We start from the raw sequence: 16,950 nt of genomic DNA, 5'->3' as shown, positions 1-16,950 counted from the left end.
AGTTCCCGCATTTCCTCTAGCCTGGAAGAGGAAGGTTTTGGCAAAGGATTAGATTTATTAGATTTCTTTTGATGATTCTTCACTGCTTTTGCACGTCGGTAAGCAAGATCAGCAAGTGTCAATCCAGCCTTATCATTCGTATATGTCCCCTTACCCTGCAATTTTATGCATTTCAATTTCAGTGGAACACAAGACAAGTTCTAGAATGTATCCCCTTATAGAGGCTCAAATCTCACATTTAGAAGATAGTTTACAAAAAGATAGTCAACATAGCACATTGTGCTAGTTCAGAGCATGGTCTTCAATGTCAAATATTCAACCAGGCACAGAAGTAAATAAGTGAGAGAGAGTAACAGTGACTTCCCTGAGAAAGCTTTCAATCACTGAGGCAAACGACATATCTCACTTGGAGCAACCCTTCCTCGTAATGTTTTGCATGTTGTCCATTAACTATGAAAGTGGTGCCATCTTCTTTAGAAGCTTCAAGTGCTCCATGAAGAAAGACTTGACTAACAGTGTAAGGTACAAGCCATCTTGAGCGCAACTTTCTGGGAAAAAGACGTTGAATTTCCTAAAATCAAAATCAAACATGCCAACATAATAAAATTATAATAATAAACTAAAATATAAAACAATGGACACAGGTGGCCTCCCGCGAATCGCTTATTTACCGTTGTGAGCCTGACGAAAGCCAAATAATCAATCAAGGGGCTCTCGGGGGGAACCGTTTTTAGATGCAAAATCTTAGTAATGGAGCTATATTATAAACGTTAAAAAAAATAAATAAATAAATAAATGTAAAGTATTTTATTTATATTAATAGGAAAACAGAGCAGCATCTCCTAGGTAGTATAATATATCTATCCTCATTCTCCTGCACAATAGAAACAGTCAAGGTGAAAAGGATGAGATAAATCAATAACAAAAACAACCATCAGTACTGAAAATGTTCCAACTCAATATTAGTTCAATACCTCCTAAAATAATATATTTATTTGAGTATTTGAGTTACAACTTACAAGAGCTAAACATGTTTTTCAAGATATAGCTTTCAGCAGAAAAGCTTGTTTTGAGTGCAAATGAACATAAACATAAAATGCTAGAAGGCTTCATAAATGATAGTACATAAATATCACATTAATATCTGTGCTACTTCATAGTTCACACCAACAACCTCTTGAAAGACAATTTCATCCCCACGAGAGAAGAAAGCTATCATTAACGAAAAAAGTAGAACTAAAGCATACAAGGGGGTAAAAAGGCAAAACAGTGATGCACTTACGAAAACCACTGGAGACCATATGCTAACAATTGTCAAAGCATTGAGATTATCAGCAAAAATAAAGGCACTTTAGTAGCCAATAGCATCAACAGGAAACAAAAAGACATAACCACAAACTTAAACAGACCACCGCTTACTTTTAGATACAAAATCATGACAAGAGTAAACTAAGTTTTTCTCTTTTATTATGTCCCTTGTTGGTTTCACAAGTGGCTTGATCTGAAAACCTCAAAAATAAAACATTCAAGTGTACAAGCATATAAGCATACGCACAGTAGGTACAAGCAATATTATCCACTCACCCACATATAGGCACACAAGAACAAACAGATGCATACGTTAGACCACTTATTAGTAAATATTATTACGTATTTATTATGTAATTAATGGCAGTTATTATATTATTAGGAGAAGTTATTTTAATTATGTCAGTTATGTTTTTATTAGTGTGTGTGTAACTCTATAAATAGTAGTTTGTTGTTTTAATTGAGGCATTATTTGGTATAAACCGGTTGGTTAGGGAGAGGACGGGCTCTCAAATTCCTGTCATTTGTGTGTAACTTCTGTAATTGTTACGTCAGAAAATGAATCTGTCAGTTTTGGCCAGAGGAAGAACTGCTACTGCATTATATGTAATCACTGCTCTTCGGAACAGTGCTTCAAGATTTATTATCTAAAATATTCTAGTAAATTCAGTATATTTAATTAATTTAGATACCAGTTCTAACAGTATAATTCCAATTTGGAGGCAACTATGAGTATGTCACGTACCTGAAGAAAGTAAGCAAATAAAAATTTTGCACTCAAAATGACTAGCCAAAACAGCATATACCTGAGAAAAGCAACAAGGTGTATCTTAATAAAAAAAAATCACACAAATAAGGTAGTTTTAATTATATATTTCTAAATTAAACCGGGAAAAACACAGGATACAGTCCCTCACAAAGAGGAGTCTCTCTTATAGTACTCGCTTCTAATTAAAAAAACTAAAGCCCCTAAACTTCTCACAAAAATGTATTGGAAATGGAAGCAAATATCTTAGTACTTCTACATGTATTATAAGTAAAGAAAAATTATACAAGACAATATCCAGTGCATACTTTATGAAATCGAAACTCCTTTCATACATTCCCCGTCCAACATAATGTCGTTCCTTCATTAGTCAATATAAAAACCGATATCGGCATTCAGCATAACCACAAAAGATATTGAACATACAAAATAAGATGAATTAATCGATAATACAATTACAAAAACAAGTGCAAATGAAGACACAAAACCTGGCGCGGCCACTTCACAAAGCGAATGAGAGGCCAACGATCACATTGGTTTGTCAGAAGATGACAATGCAGGAATCTGCATGAGGAAACTAATGAAAAACTGGACATCGGCATAAATCCCGACAACAATAACATAAAATCTGAAAATAACCGAATTTGAATCGCTTTTACTCTCTTCCTGGAGTGCTTTTCTGCCATCATAACAAAGAGTTGTAAATGTAAACATCATCAACACATCAATAAAAAACAACAAAAACCTGAAGATATAAGATAAAAATCATTATTTTGGGCAAATATACACATAAAGGAAAGTTACAAAACTAAAGCAAGGCTAAACCAAAGAAATCTTAGAAAAATCCGTGATAGAGCTGGTAGTTGTATATGCACCGTACATGATAAAAATGTCCAGGACACATGGAAAAAGGAACAAAAAGGTGAAAAGTGAAAACTTATAGACGAGGACAAGAAATATAACACTAGCAAAAGCAAAAATTATTGCATTCTTGGAAGACATTCAACGAACAAAATAGAGTACGAAACTAAAATTATTGCATCATAACACGCAATCTCTTCTTCTCTTCTCTAACCGCATCCTTCTTTCACAAGATCTCCAACCAGATCGGCAGCCATCCACAAGATCTACAACCAGATCAGCAGCCCTCCATCACAAGATCTGCAACACATCTATCTTCCATCTCCTTCGTCGAGAATAAGATCTGAACACACCATCACACGCAGCTACCATCTCCACCAATTGCCACTCTGCTACCATGTCAACATTCTCATAAGGCACAATACCTAATGTCTCACACCACAGAGTGTATTTCACCCTTTGATGGTAGCAGGACATTTCTCTCTTTCCAACTGCAGTCACCAACTCGCATCCACACAAATAGCCTCTATTGTAAACCAAAGACATTTCCGGTCGTCCTCGCCTTATCTCTCCCTCTCTTTCCCTAATCGCTGGTTTGAAAATAGTGTTTAGAAAATATTTTCTAATTTTAAAAATTTAGAAATAAAACGATTTTCAATTCTTCAAATCGGAAGCATAAATTTTTTATCAAATTACAAATGGAATTCAAAATATCTCTCGCAGCTTGTTCATGTCCTATATTTAAGGATCGCAGATCGCCTTTGCAACTAACAGACTTTTTATTAGAGCAGTACTAGAAGCAAAGTTGAGCTATTACCTTGCAGTAAATCTCACTCAATACTTAGTAACATGTATACGGAACAAAAGCATGAAAATCAAGTTATTGTCCGAGATCATAATAGAGCAAATAAGCATCTGCCAATAAAATTTTCTATAATAAAAATGGGTTCTATAAAAAACAAAATTACAATTAAATTTGCATCTAACTATAAATAAACAAAGACATTTGGTAGTACCAAACTACAATCAAATAGATATTGCACAAGGTCAAAATTTAAACAAAGACATAAAAAACAATTACCTTCGTTCTAGTCATATACTGAAGCTCCTTAGAAAGATCGTCAAGTACAGTGCAGACCAATTCTCTAAAACAGGTTACGGAAGATAAGACACTAAAGGGAAGCTTCTTAAAATGACACGGAAATATTGTTTACCATTGACAAGAATCAACAGCAGAAACCACGCATATCATAAAAACAGCCTGAATAAAGGCATCCAGAATCAGAAAGGAAACAAACGGCACTACTAAATAAAAAGCAAACCATACACTAGAATAACACTAGACAGAGGTACAAGAATGGATCAAAGCACTTTAAAAGTAAACAAATAATATATATATATATATATATATATATATATATATATATATATATATATATATATATATATATATATATATATATATATATATATATATATATATATATATATATATATATATATATATATATATATATATATATATATATATATATATATATGACGCATCAATAAGATTACCTCTAACTCCACCTTCTCACTATGTAATCCAACATGCATCAGAGTAATTAAAACTGTTTCCATTATAGGTTGAGGCCGAGGACCAGCAGCTAGCACCTCCTTCGCATTGATAGTTTTTCCTTTGGAATAGACCACCAGAGGAACGCCAAAATTTGAACTAGAAAAACAACCAAAGCCAAACAATGATCATGGATCTCCTTATATGAAAATTTTCTCATAGGGGGAATAGGTTACTAATTGATGGTTCAATGATAGACAGATTATAAAATTTAAAATTGTACTAGTTAACATGTCATGAAAAGAAAAAAGAAAGAAAAAAAACCTCATTTAGATGAATATATGACCAACAAGGCCAGCATCTTCAGTACCATCATTGTGTCTTCGCTGCTGCTGGTATCTGCAGATGAGACAAATGTTCCAAGCAGACAAAAATGAATATAAATACAACTTTTCAAATAACAAAAAAGCTTTGAACTTTGAAAGAATGCTGTCTTGAAAATTGGATTTAACTACTATAAATTCATTTTATAGGAATGAGAATGCCAGCGGCAAGTTTTTACATCAGCAAGTTGTCTGTCCTAGTAGCATGACCATTTTAAAATACAACAAAACACCCTTGTTTAGCTAAGTATAAAATCTATCTTGTGTATATGTATAAAAGCATGGGTTTTGTGCTTGACAATCAGCTAAAAGGTGCATATACATAGTGTATACTTCACAACAAATTTAAATAAAAAATAGTTAATAATAAGTAATCATAAAAAACCCTGAGCAGGATTTAACATCTTACTGTGTTCCCAGTAGAAATTGCCAAGAGCCGTCCAAAAATATAAACTGAAAAACAAACCTGGAATTGTTTCAAGTTATCTTCAGCTTGTTTCCTCACAGCACCATCCACTGCTTGGGCATTTAATTGGATCTGTGTAACTTCCATTGTCATCTGAAACTATAACATACAAAACACATAGCATAAGTAAAGGCATGAAAACTAAAGAATAGTCACAAACTAGCAATAAAAACTTGTTAAATGTGTTGATAAAGCTACTGCGAACTTAACAGCAAACTATAACTAAACCACATAACAATATATAAATTAAATTAGCAAAAAGGGTAAAGCTCAATAACCATACGCATGTTCTCAATATCATGTTAAGAATGGGTAATACAAGGAACAGAGAACTAGGAAAACATATAAAATAAGGTGTTGAAAGCATAAAGGATTGAGAACAAAACACCAAAGTGATTCTGGACAACAAGTTTTAAACAAAGAGATAAGTTAATATGCAAAGCATATAAACTCAACCATTTCAATAGGCATGATGACTAACGGTGCAAGGCTCATTCATCTTCCTGACTAACGGAGCAAGGCTGCAAATTATAACAAAAAGAATTAAAACAACACTTAATCTGTAATGTGGAGAGTGGTTTGATAATATGATATTGGTTCGTTGGTAAAAAGATATATGTACCATTTGACAGCAAGTCCCAGAAACATCACTAGCAGCATGTCTAGTTGTTGTATGATGATATTTTTCAATTTAAGTTCGAGATCAGGATCGGCCCTAAAAGTGGGTTTGGTCAACTAATTAACCAAATCAGAAGTGGCCATTTATCTCTGGTCTTTATCGTTTCCAGTCATCTGTATCTGAGAATCATTGTATGGTTAGGTTATGTTGTGGCACAAACAAGTAAATAGTCGATAATAAGATTTCTTCGCACACAAAAAACAATCATAAAGTACCTTTCCAAGTATCCCGGGCAAAGTTAGGTTGGTTGGCCATGTTTGCAGCAGCACTGTTGTTGAATGAGTAATGTGGAATGTTGTTAGTTAGTTAGGGAATATGAGAAGCAACAAACAGACAAATACACAAACAAACTAGTTGAATTGAAAAGAATCATTCATAAAAAAGACCTTGATTGGAGATTTATAAGCAACACATCATCATAATCAGAAACAAATAAAGTGAAGATATACTGATTAATTTGATTTTTATTATACATCGGAGAAAGAGAGATAGAAAGTTACAAATTTGATTGTGTTAGAATCAAAAAGATAAATTAAAAATTTTAAAAAAAAAACTAAATTAGACTGAATAAGAAGTATCTGTTAATAAGAAAGCGGATATATCTGAATAAGAAAACCCGAATTAGACGGTATATCTGATTCTTCAGCATTATTTGCGCATATCATTTGGTTCTCGTCATGATGATTAATCAATATAATATCGACGACATCTGTGCGATAAGAATGTTATTGTTTCTTATCTGTATCAAAGCAACATCTCGAGGATCAGGGAAAAGCCTTGTTGTATATCTCATCTTATTATTTAATCAATCTTGAAAGTGTTACTAACCTGAGATGCTTCCTTTCCGTTCATTTGATGTGCGGACTCCAGCCAAAGAAATGAGAAAAAGTTGAGTTTTTGGGGTGACATGCTGGCGGACTTATTATGAAATACCTCCCACTGGAGCTGCTCCAAGTCATTTAGTGTTCATTATCCAAGGAATGTAAGTAATATTGGGTAAGATATCTTGTACTCGGCATATGAAGATGAGTTACACGAATTGAGTATGTCACAATTATGGAAAGAAGAATTTGCAATATATCCATACTGAGACAACTAAAAAGTAGCATTGTTGTGTCAAAACAAACCTAAATTTTAGTGCAATAGTAATCCACGAATAGTATCCAGAAAAATAATCAACAAAACTTGGTAGTTAGTTTTTTTACCTTTAATTGTGATGCAAATTTAAATTTAAAAAATGACCAAATTGTTAAGGTTAAATTAGTCGAAAAAATTGTCACACCAAAATTAGTAGTTAGTTTAGTGACAGTTAAGTTAGAGTTCCCTTTATATAATGGTGTAGATTATCTGTAATTATTAGCCAATTATCTGCCTAGTTCCAATTCTAATTTGCATCAAATAACTCTCACTTCCTCTCAACCACGCATTCTTATTTATAGGCAACAAACTCAGTTAGCTACAGATAAGAAACAATTACAATTCAAATAAAAGTGATGGTTGCTAAAGATGTTTTTACCAGAAATACTCCAGGATGAAGGAGGCGCCTTCCCATTATCATTGTTTGTAGCTTTCTGAGTCTTCTTCTTCTTCTGATAATAATAATAATAATCATAATAATAATAATAATAATAATAATAATAATAATAATAATAATAATAATCATAATAATAATAATAATAATAATGATAATAATAATAATAATAATAATAATAATAATAATAATAATAATAATAATAATAATTTAATGTTTTATGATGCCTTAACATCTAACATTCTTATTTTTAATACTAATACTGAGAAAACAATCAAGAATGATATTCTGAGATGATAAAAAAAAAAAAAACTATGTTCTCTGACGCATAGACTAACCTTCAGCAGTCCTAATTCAAGTATAAAACTCATTATCATTGGTACTGCAGTAAAAACACCAATCTGCACCAAAAGTTGAGCATTCAAAGCTGCATCCAGTGCTGCATTACCCATCAGTTTTGCCTTCTCTAAGACAGCTTCATCAAGACCAGAAAACGCCCGAGAGCAAGAACATCATAAAGAAAAAATATCAAGTTCAATAAAGTTCCAAAGAGTATGCATTTAGAAATATTTCAATATTTCAACAAAATCCTTTTCCTTCAGAAATCATGCCTGCTGCAACACTTAGGATATAACATAATGCGTAAACACAATTGAAAAAACTAATCACCTAACTATATGTTTCACGCAACTGAAAATGTGACTAAATGAGAAATGTCCCGTATTCACAGTAAGACCCCTATTATACAAGCCAGTGTGTGTGCTTAAAGGAAGACATGTTAAAAGTGATATGAATATTACTTATCAAGGAAAAAACCTAGCGTGGAAATTAATAACACTCTCCAACTGAGTTGCAATTGCTATAACTGAGGGTGGAACAAAAATTTGTTGGAAAATGAAAGAGTAAATACAATAACCAGGAAGATACTTTATCCTTTGTAAATACGGTACTATAAGAAAAAGTAGTCCACTCAGAGTCAGACAAAAGTGGAGAAACATAGCAGATCATAAAACAAAACTTTAAACAGTTTAACAGGTATGCTCTTCCATACAGGAATATTATATATACTGTGAGGACTGTCATCTGCATTATTAGAAATCAGATGAAGTCAATGGAAAAACAAAAATCAGTCAACATCACTGCATTTTCAAAGAAAGAAATGGGAGCTTAAGAACTATCAGTTGTGAAGTAGAAAGATATGAAGAAATCAAACAGTTGCCCGAGCCTGTAAATATCCCTGCTCTCATCGCAAGTAGGAAGGTTACCAGAGGAGCAATATTTGGGGTACTTTATGAGTGGGTTGAAGCCTCACATCAGAAGGAGAGTTCGTACTTTGAATCCTGTGACACGGATGCAAATGATGCGAATCGCAAAAGATGTGGAGGACAAATTGAATGAGGAAGATGATGATGGAGAACGCAATTACGCAAAGAAGAAGGGGTCTGATCATTTGGGTCGAAATGATTGGGCTGGTTTTCTTCTAAAACTCGGAGCGGATATAGCCCAAACCCCAAAGACCCGACCCGATTCTCTAACTCAAGTGGATTTAGCCCAAATTCCAAAACGGGTTCTGTAGGTTCCAGCCCTAATTTGAACGCGTCAGTTTCTTCGACGGGTAGAAAAATAGAAAACCATCGCAGAAATCCATCATCAGAACGGTGGAAGGGAGTGCGAAGCTTTCAGAGCGATGAAAGTGAGGAGAGAAGGGCGAAGGGTTTGTGCTTTAAGTGTGGGGGAAAATGGCACCCAACACTTCATAAGTGCCCTGAGAAATCTCTAAGAGTTTTGATTCTGGGAGAAGGTGAAGGTATGAATGAGGAAGGAGAAATTATTTCTTTGGAGACACAGGAGGTTGTGGTAGAAGAAGAAGAGGAAGTGGAGGCTGAGTGCAAGGTGATTGGTGTGTTGGGAAGTATGGGGGAGTATAATACGATGAAATTAGAAGGAAAATTACAGAACATTGAAGTAGTGGTGTTGGTGGATAGTGGAGCTAGTCATAATTTTATCTCTTCCAAATTAGCTACTGCGTTGGGACTGCCTATCACTCACATGGCTGCTAGGAGAATCAAGTTAGGAGATGGACACAAGGTGTTATCTCAGGGAGTCTGTGAGGGAGTCAAAGTCAATTTAGGAGTTATGGAGGTGTCAGTAGATGCTTTGGTGTTAGATCTTGGAGGGTTGGATGTAATCTTAGGAGTCTCTTGGTTGTGCACCTTAGGGAAGGTGATGATGGACTGGAAAGCTTTGACTATGCAGTTCTGGCATGATGGAAGGTCAATAACTTTACAAGGGCAAGGAAGAAATACAGATAAGAATTATTACTTAAATTCTTTCTTAGAAGGCAGACAAGAGGGATTGGATGGGGAATGGTGGATACCTCGTAGTGAGAAAACAAGCACTGACATAAGCATGAAGCAAGAACTGATGGGGGTGTTACAACAATACTCAAATGTTTTTCAGGATGAAATCAGGCTTGCTCCAGCAAGACCTCAAGTTCACTACATTAAATTGTTTCCTGAGCATGGTGCGGTAAGTGTGAGACCTTATAGGTACCCACACCATCAGAAAGAGGAGATTGAGAAGCAAGTCCATGAATTGTTACAAGCTGGTGTAATAAGGCCTAGTATGAGTGCTTTTTCAAGGCCTGTGATTCTTGTCAAGAAAAAGGACAACAGTTGGCGTATGTGTGTGGATTATAGAGCTTTGAATAAAGCCACTATTCCAGATAAGTATCCAATTCCCATAGTTGATGAATTATTAGATGAGTTGTTTGGTGCTACTATCTTTTCTAAAATAGACCTTAAGTCTGGTTATCACCAAATTAGGGTCCATGAAGATGACATCCATAAGACTGCATTTAGAACTCATAATGGACACTATGAGTATTTGGTCATGCCATTTGGGTTAATGAATGCCCCAGCTACCTTTCAATCAACTATGAATGATATTTTTAGGCCTTTCTTAAGAAAATTTGTGCTGGTTTTCTTTGATGACATTTTAGTATATAGTAAGGACCTTTTGAAGTAAAATACAAGCCTGGATTGGATAATAAAGCTGCAGATGCTCTTTCTCGATGTCATGGAGAACTGAATGTGATAGTATCTTCTCCTAAATGGTTGGAAGGGCAGAAACTATTGATGGAGGTGTCACAAGATACTACCATTCAGAGAATGATGACAGAATTAAAAGAAAATCCTGAGTCCAAACCTGGATTTTATATTCAACAAGGGGTCTTATTCTACAAGGGCAGGTTAGTCATTGCTTCTGACTCTCCCTCAATTCCTCTATTACTCAAAGAATTTCACAGTACACCTATGGGAGGACATTCAGGATTTCTCAGAACTTATAGAAGGATAGCAGACAACATATATTGGGTGGGGATGCAAAAGACAGTGAGAGATTTTGTAAGATCCTGTGACATATGTCAGAGGCAGAAACATTCAGCTACTACACCTGGAGGCCTTTTACAACCCTTACCTGTTCCAAATGCTGTGTGGGAGGACTTGTCTATTGATTTTATTACTAGTCTGCCCAAATCTAAAGGGTATGAAGCAGTTTTAGTTGTGGTGGACAGGTTGTCTAAGTATAGTCATTTTGTATTATTAAAGCATCCTTACAATGCCAAAACTATAGCTGAGTTGTTTGTTAAAGAAATAGTAAGGTTACATGGCATTCCTTCTTCTATAATCAGTGACAGGGATCCAATATTTATGAGTCATTTTTGGATGGAACTTTTTAAATTACAGGGCACCAACCTTAAAATGAGCAGTGCTTATCACCCAGAAACGGACGGCCAGACTGAAGTAATCAATAGATGCTTAGAAGGGTATTTGAGGTGTTTTGCATCTTACCAACCAAAGTCATGGTCTCACTGGCTACCATGGGCAGAATTCTGGTACAATAGTACCTATCATATCTCTATTGATAAAACACCTTTTGAAGTTGTTTACGGCAGACCACCTCCCACTATTGTGAGGTTTCTGAGTAATGAGACAAAGGTAGCTGCTGTGGCACTTGAGCTACAGGATAGAGATGAAGCTCTAAATCAATTAAAATTGCACTTACTCAGAGCTCAGCAGCAAATGAAGAAGCATGCAGACAAAAAGAGAAGATCAGTGCAGTTTGACATTGGAGAGTGGGTTTTTCTCAAACTGAGGCCTCATAGGCAACAGTCTATAGTTAAAAGAATTTATCAAAAGCTGCCTGCTCGTTATTATGGTCCTTTTCAAGTCATAGAGAGGATGGGAGCAGTTGCTTACAAACTGGCTTTACCTCCACAATCAAAGATACATCCAGTTTTTCATGTCTCCTTATTAAAGAAAGCTATTGGCAACTATCAAGCTCAAGGAGTGCTTCCTAAAGAGCTAAAGATATCAACTAATGATGATGTGTACCCTGAAAATATTTTGGGAACAAGGTTAACAGTGAAGGATGGCTTAACAGTGTCTCAAAGTCTTGTTCAGTGGAAGAATAAATCATTAGATGAGATGACATGGGAGGATGATGATGTTTTGAGAGGACAGTTTCCTGAATTTAGCCTTGAGGACAAGGCTATTATTATGGAGCAGGGTGTTGATAGGAACGTGGTTGATGAAATGGGCCTTGACTATGGGCCAAAGCCAAAAATGTGGAGAGTATATTCTAGAAGGAAAGGAAAGGAGAAAGAATGATGAGGTGGCAGTGTGTTGCATGAATTGCATGACCTCTATTAGCTATATAAGAAGTAGTAAAGAGTAAGAATAAGTTAGCTAAGAATTATCTTATTTTCTTGGTAGGGTCACTATGTGATTTGGGAGCACTCTCCGTGCTTTGTGGGCTAGTAGCAATTTTGTTGTTAGTTTGTTATTCTCTTTCCATTCAGTTTTCTTATTGTAACTCATATTCCATCGCTATTCCAGTAATACAATATCTCCATTCATTCTCACAATTTCATCATTTCTTTATCTAATTCACAAAATTATATTCACATACCTATCAGTTCTTAATCTGAATCAACACAACATCTCGAGGATCAGGGAAAAGACTTGTTGAATATCTCATTTATTCAGAGCTAACACCAAAAACATGAATTACTAAATTATATTGGGCAACAAAACAATCTAACCTGCCATGAGTCATATGTCGCGTTTACAAAGAAGATTGGTGTGGTGATTTGTGATACAACATATTGAGGGAAAAATCACTGCAACATAGTTCAGAAGTCGGAAGTATTAGTAACACCAAAAATGAAATCACAATGATTTTGCTGGTTTTTTTCAAAGATGAAGAACCAACTGCAGATATACAAAATCAAATTCAAAAACCAAAGTATTGTGATTTAAAAAGATTTAGATAAAAAAACAAAAGAGGTAGAGAGGATGATATGAAAATAGATGAACTTTGAATATATCAAGAGTATTGCACAACATAATATGCAAAACAACTTGAGTTAGGGAGTAGTGCAGATTTTGGATTCTCAATTTGAGAACAAAGCCATCGACAACAAAGTAAAAATTTACTGAAAAAAAATATTGGCATTACAAAAATTATAAGAGAGATGCATTGCAACCCTGCCACAGTGTTATGAAACATATTGAGGGGAATTATGAGAGAGATGCATTGCAACTCATGATTGATAAACGAAACCACTTTTCTGGAAAAAATGAAAACAAAGTAAAGTTAGAAGATTGAAATGCAATAGAAATTATGTCAATTTTCCACACTAAAAAATGGAAAAAATAAAAATAAAAATATAATGGGAATTAGATGTTCTCACCGTAAAATGTAGTATCTCAGATCACCTCCTTCAAATCTCAAGTCACCCTCTCACGATCCCTCTCATCCTCTCAAAATTCCTTCAAATTGAAGTTTCGTCTTTCTAAATTTTCAGCAACCGAACTTTCAAGAAAATAAGAAGAAAATAGCAGTTGGAGAATTGGAGAAATAAAGGGAAGGAAACCGCTGCCAAGAGGTTACTATGTTACGCGGGATGTTGTTTTGATTGGAGGGGTATATGAAAGTATTTGAATTTTGAAAAAAGGGTAAAGTTGGAAAATAGAGCAGCATCACCTTGGTAGTATATGGGGACAGACAAAAATAAAACCCAAAACACAGGGAAACTACAACTATGAACATCATAGTTACTATACGCACATAAATACCTGGGAGAGTTATGGAGGATTGAAGTAAAAATGTTTAGACTTTTTTTTTTAGCATCAAGAAAATGAAAAGGATTATATCATTATTTGTTAAGTTGCCCCCTAGAAAGCCTCAGTCCACAACTCCACATCAATCCCATCACAGAAACAAAAGACATTTTTATAAGATGACCAAGAACGAAATTAATATTTTTATCAATGCCTAAAAGGATCAGATAAGAGTTTAAAAAATGAGATAGATTTTTAAGTGATACCATGACTTGCTTTTGAATGACTTCTTCGCCTTCTTTCCTGTTCCAGAACCTCTCTTTGCATTTCGCGAAGGATTAGATATATTAGATTTCTTTTGAGGCTTCTTCAAAATCTTGCCAGAGTCTAGTGCCCTCTTTGTGGTGGTTTTTCCTGCTTTTGCACGTTGGTAAGCAAGATCAGCATGTGTCAATCCTTTTCATTCTTATCTGTCCCCTCACCCTGCAATTTTATGCATTTCAATTTAAGTGGAACAGAAAGTGGGGAATAACAAATACATCCCAACCTTAACCATATAGAGTTAACAGGTAATGAGGGCTTACTTTTGGTTTGTCATCTTGCTCGTCATCCTCCAACATCTCTCTAGTTCCAACTTTCTGTGCTTCTTTCTAGGCAAATTTTTCTGCATCAAATAAACAAAAAGTACATGCAACCTTATGTACATTTTATATGTTCAAAACAAACTGATCTGTATGCAGAACTAAGAATGGGAAACACTTCATACCTCTCATTCCCGCTTCCTCTTTTCCTTCAATTTTAGGTCTTCAGCTTGCTGGGCACTAACTACCTTATGAGAAGAACAGTCTTCCCCTTATTCCAAGGATGCCTGTTATCATTCATTTCATTTCTTGAGAACAAAGCCATCGACAACAAAGTAAAAATTTACTGAAAAAAAATATTGGCATTACAAAAATTATAAGAGAGATGCATTGCAACCCTGCCACAGTGTTATGAAACTCATGATTGATAAACGAAACCACTTTTCTGGAAGAAATGAAAACAAAGTAAAGTAAGAAGATTGAAATGCAATAGAAATTATGTCAATTTTCCACACTAAAAAATGGAAAAAATAAAAATAAAAATATAATGGGAATTAGATGATTCTCACCGTAAAATGTAGTATCTCAGATCACCTCCTTCAAATCTCAAGTTACCCTCTCACGATCTCTCTCTTCCTCTCAAAATTCCTTCAAATTGAAGTCTCGTTTTCTAAATTTTCAGCAACCGAACTTTCAAGAAAATAAGAAGAAAATAACAGTTGGAGAATTGGAGAAATAAAGGGAAGGAAACCGCTGCCAAGAGGTTACTATGTTACGCGAGATGTTGTTTTGATTGGAGGGGTATATGAAAGTATTTGAATTTTGATAAAAGGGTAAAGTTGGAAAATAGAGCAGCATCACCTTGGTAGTATATGGGGACAGACAAAAATAAAACCCAAAACACAGGGAAACTACAACTATGAACATCATAGTTACTATACGCACATAAATACCTGGGAGAGTTATGGAGGATTGAAGTAGAAATGTTTAGACTTTTTTTTTAGCATCAAGAAAATGAAAAGGATTATATCATTATTTGTTAAGTTGCCCCCTAGAAAGCCTCAGTCCACAACTCCACATCAATCACATAACAGAAACAAAAGACATTTTTATAAGTTGATCAAGAACGAAATTAATATTTTTATCAATGCCTAAAAGGATCTGATAAGAGTTTAAAAAATGAGATAGATTTTTAAGTGATACCTTGACTTGCTTTTGAATGACTTCTTCGCCTTCTTTCCTGTTCCAGAACCTCTCTTTGCATTTCTTCTGTCCTTGAAGAGAAAGTCTTTCGCGAAGGATTAGATATATTAGATTTCTTTTGAGGCTTCTTCAAAATCTTGCCAGAATCTAGTTGCCCTCTTTGTGGTGGCTTTTCCGTCTTTTGCACGTCGGTAAGCAAGATCAGCATGTGTCAATCCTTTTCATTCATATCTGTCCCCTCACCCTGCAATTTTGTGCATTTCAATTTAAGTGGAACAGAAAGTGGGGAATAACAAATACATCCCAACCTTAACCATATAGAGTTAACAGGTAATGAGGGCTTACTTTTGGTTTGTCATCTTGCTTGTCATCCTCCAACATCGCTCAAGTTCCAACTTTCTGTGCTTCTTTCTAGGCAAATTTTTCTGCATCAAAGATATTTCCATCAAATAAACAAAGAGTACATGCAACCTTATGTACATTTTATATGTAACAAAACAAACTGATCTGTATGCAGAACAAGAATGGGAAACACTTCATACCTCTCGTTCCCGCTTCCTCTTTTCCTACAATTTTAGGTCTTCAGCTTGCTGGGCACTAACCACCTTATGAGAAGAACAGTCTTCCCCTTATTCCAAGGATGCCTGTTAACATTCATTTCATTTCTTGAGAACAAAGCCATCAACAACAAAGTAAAAATTTACTGAAAAAAAATATTGGCATTACAAAAATTGTAAGAGAGATGCATTGCAACCCTGCCACAGTGTTATGAAACATATTGAGGGGAAAAATCAGTGCAACATAGTTCAGAAGTCGAAAGTATTAGTAACACCAAAAATGAAATCGCAATGATAAGAAAATAAAACTATAGTTCACAGACTTACCAGCCTTGGACTGAGTCTTGAAGTGCATGATCAAGGCAAATTCTTTGCAGAGCCCTATTAGAAAGAAGAAAAAAAATGAAAATCAGACAATAATATTTTAGATAGAAAGATTCATCAAATGAAAAGGTAGAAAAGATATGTGGCAGTTTTTTGTGTGTAGAACAGCAAGTGTTCTAATATTGATAATGTTCAGAGTTAAGAAGGTTACATGTGTTGTAACAATTTGACTGAAGAATTGTTCAATGTGCTGCGTTCCAGAAAACAACGATATATTTATGGTCAAGCTGCCACATCAAACAACAGAAAATTAGAACAAGAATAGTCCATATGAATTGTTACATAGTCTCATGCTTGCTTACCATATGGTTAAAGCCACTACAAAAGTCTTGGCATTATGTAGATTTCCAGTCATCATCATGAGTAGTTTCTCATACAAAACCTCCAACCTGTAAGAGATCCAGCCAACACAACAACTCCAGTAGTACCATCACCAATTTCATAGTCCTGACACAAACTCCACCATCAAATAAAAGCTGACTAATTTGCAACATAATATAGTATTTCTTTGACAGGAATAAAATAGAAACTATAATACAAATATGTAG

The 16,950-nt window shown here is 34.8% G+C and overlaps 1 protein-coding gene across 4 annotated transcripts in view; it reads right to left on the bottom strand.

Annotated features, from left to right (window-relative positions):
• Positions 1–1,175: 1,175 nt before the first annotated feature.
• Positions 1,176–16,950, bottom strand: part of LOC123907791 (serine/threonine-protein kinase ATM-like) — a 36,900-nt gene continuing 21,125 nt past the window's right edge. The window contains exons 1-18 of one of the 4 annotated variants that reach the window (XR_006809392.1): positions 13,073–13,102; positions 12,657–12,734; positions 7,891–8,027; positions 7,538–7,610; positions 6,850–6,966; positions 6,237–6,289; positions 5,965–6,140; positions 5,799–5,863; positions 5,343–5,441; positions 4,818–4,892; positions 4,496–4,652; positions 4,150–4,196; positions 4,017–4,080; positions 3,753–3,850; positions 3,361–3,525; positions 2,563–3,324; positions 2,383–2,435; positions 1,176–2,114 (exon numbers count right to left, since the gene is read on the bottom strand). The gene's annotated coding sequence lies outside the window, so the exon portion shown is untranslated. Of the gene's footprint in view, positions 2,115–2,382; positions 2,436–2,562; positions 3,325–3,360; positions 3,526–3,752; positions 3,851–4,016; positions 4,081–4,149; positions 4,197–4,495; positions 4,653–4,817; positions 4,893–5,342; positions 5,442–5,798; positions 5,864–5,964; positions 6,141–6,236; positions 6,537–6,849; positions 6,967–7,537; positions 7,611–7,890; positions 8,028–12,656; positions 12,735–13,072 lie in introns of those variants that run through there. The other 3 variants (XR_006809393.1, XR_006809395.1, XR_006809394.1) reach the window with 3 other exon arrangements.

This window comes from Trifolium pratense, linkage group LG2, assembly GCF_020283565.1.
Source record: "Trifolium pratense cultivar HEN17-A07 linkage group LG2, ARS_RC_1.1, whole genome shotgun sequence".
Lineage (NCBI taxonomy): Eukaryota > Viridiplantae > Streptophyta > Magnoliopsida > Fabales > Fabaceae > Trifolium > Trifolium pratense.
The sequence above is the reverse complement of the archived record's forward strand: the minus strand, read 5'-3'. Positions and strand labels throughout refer to the sequence as shown.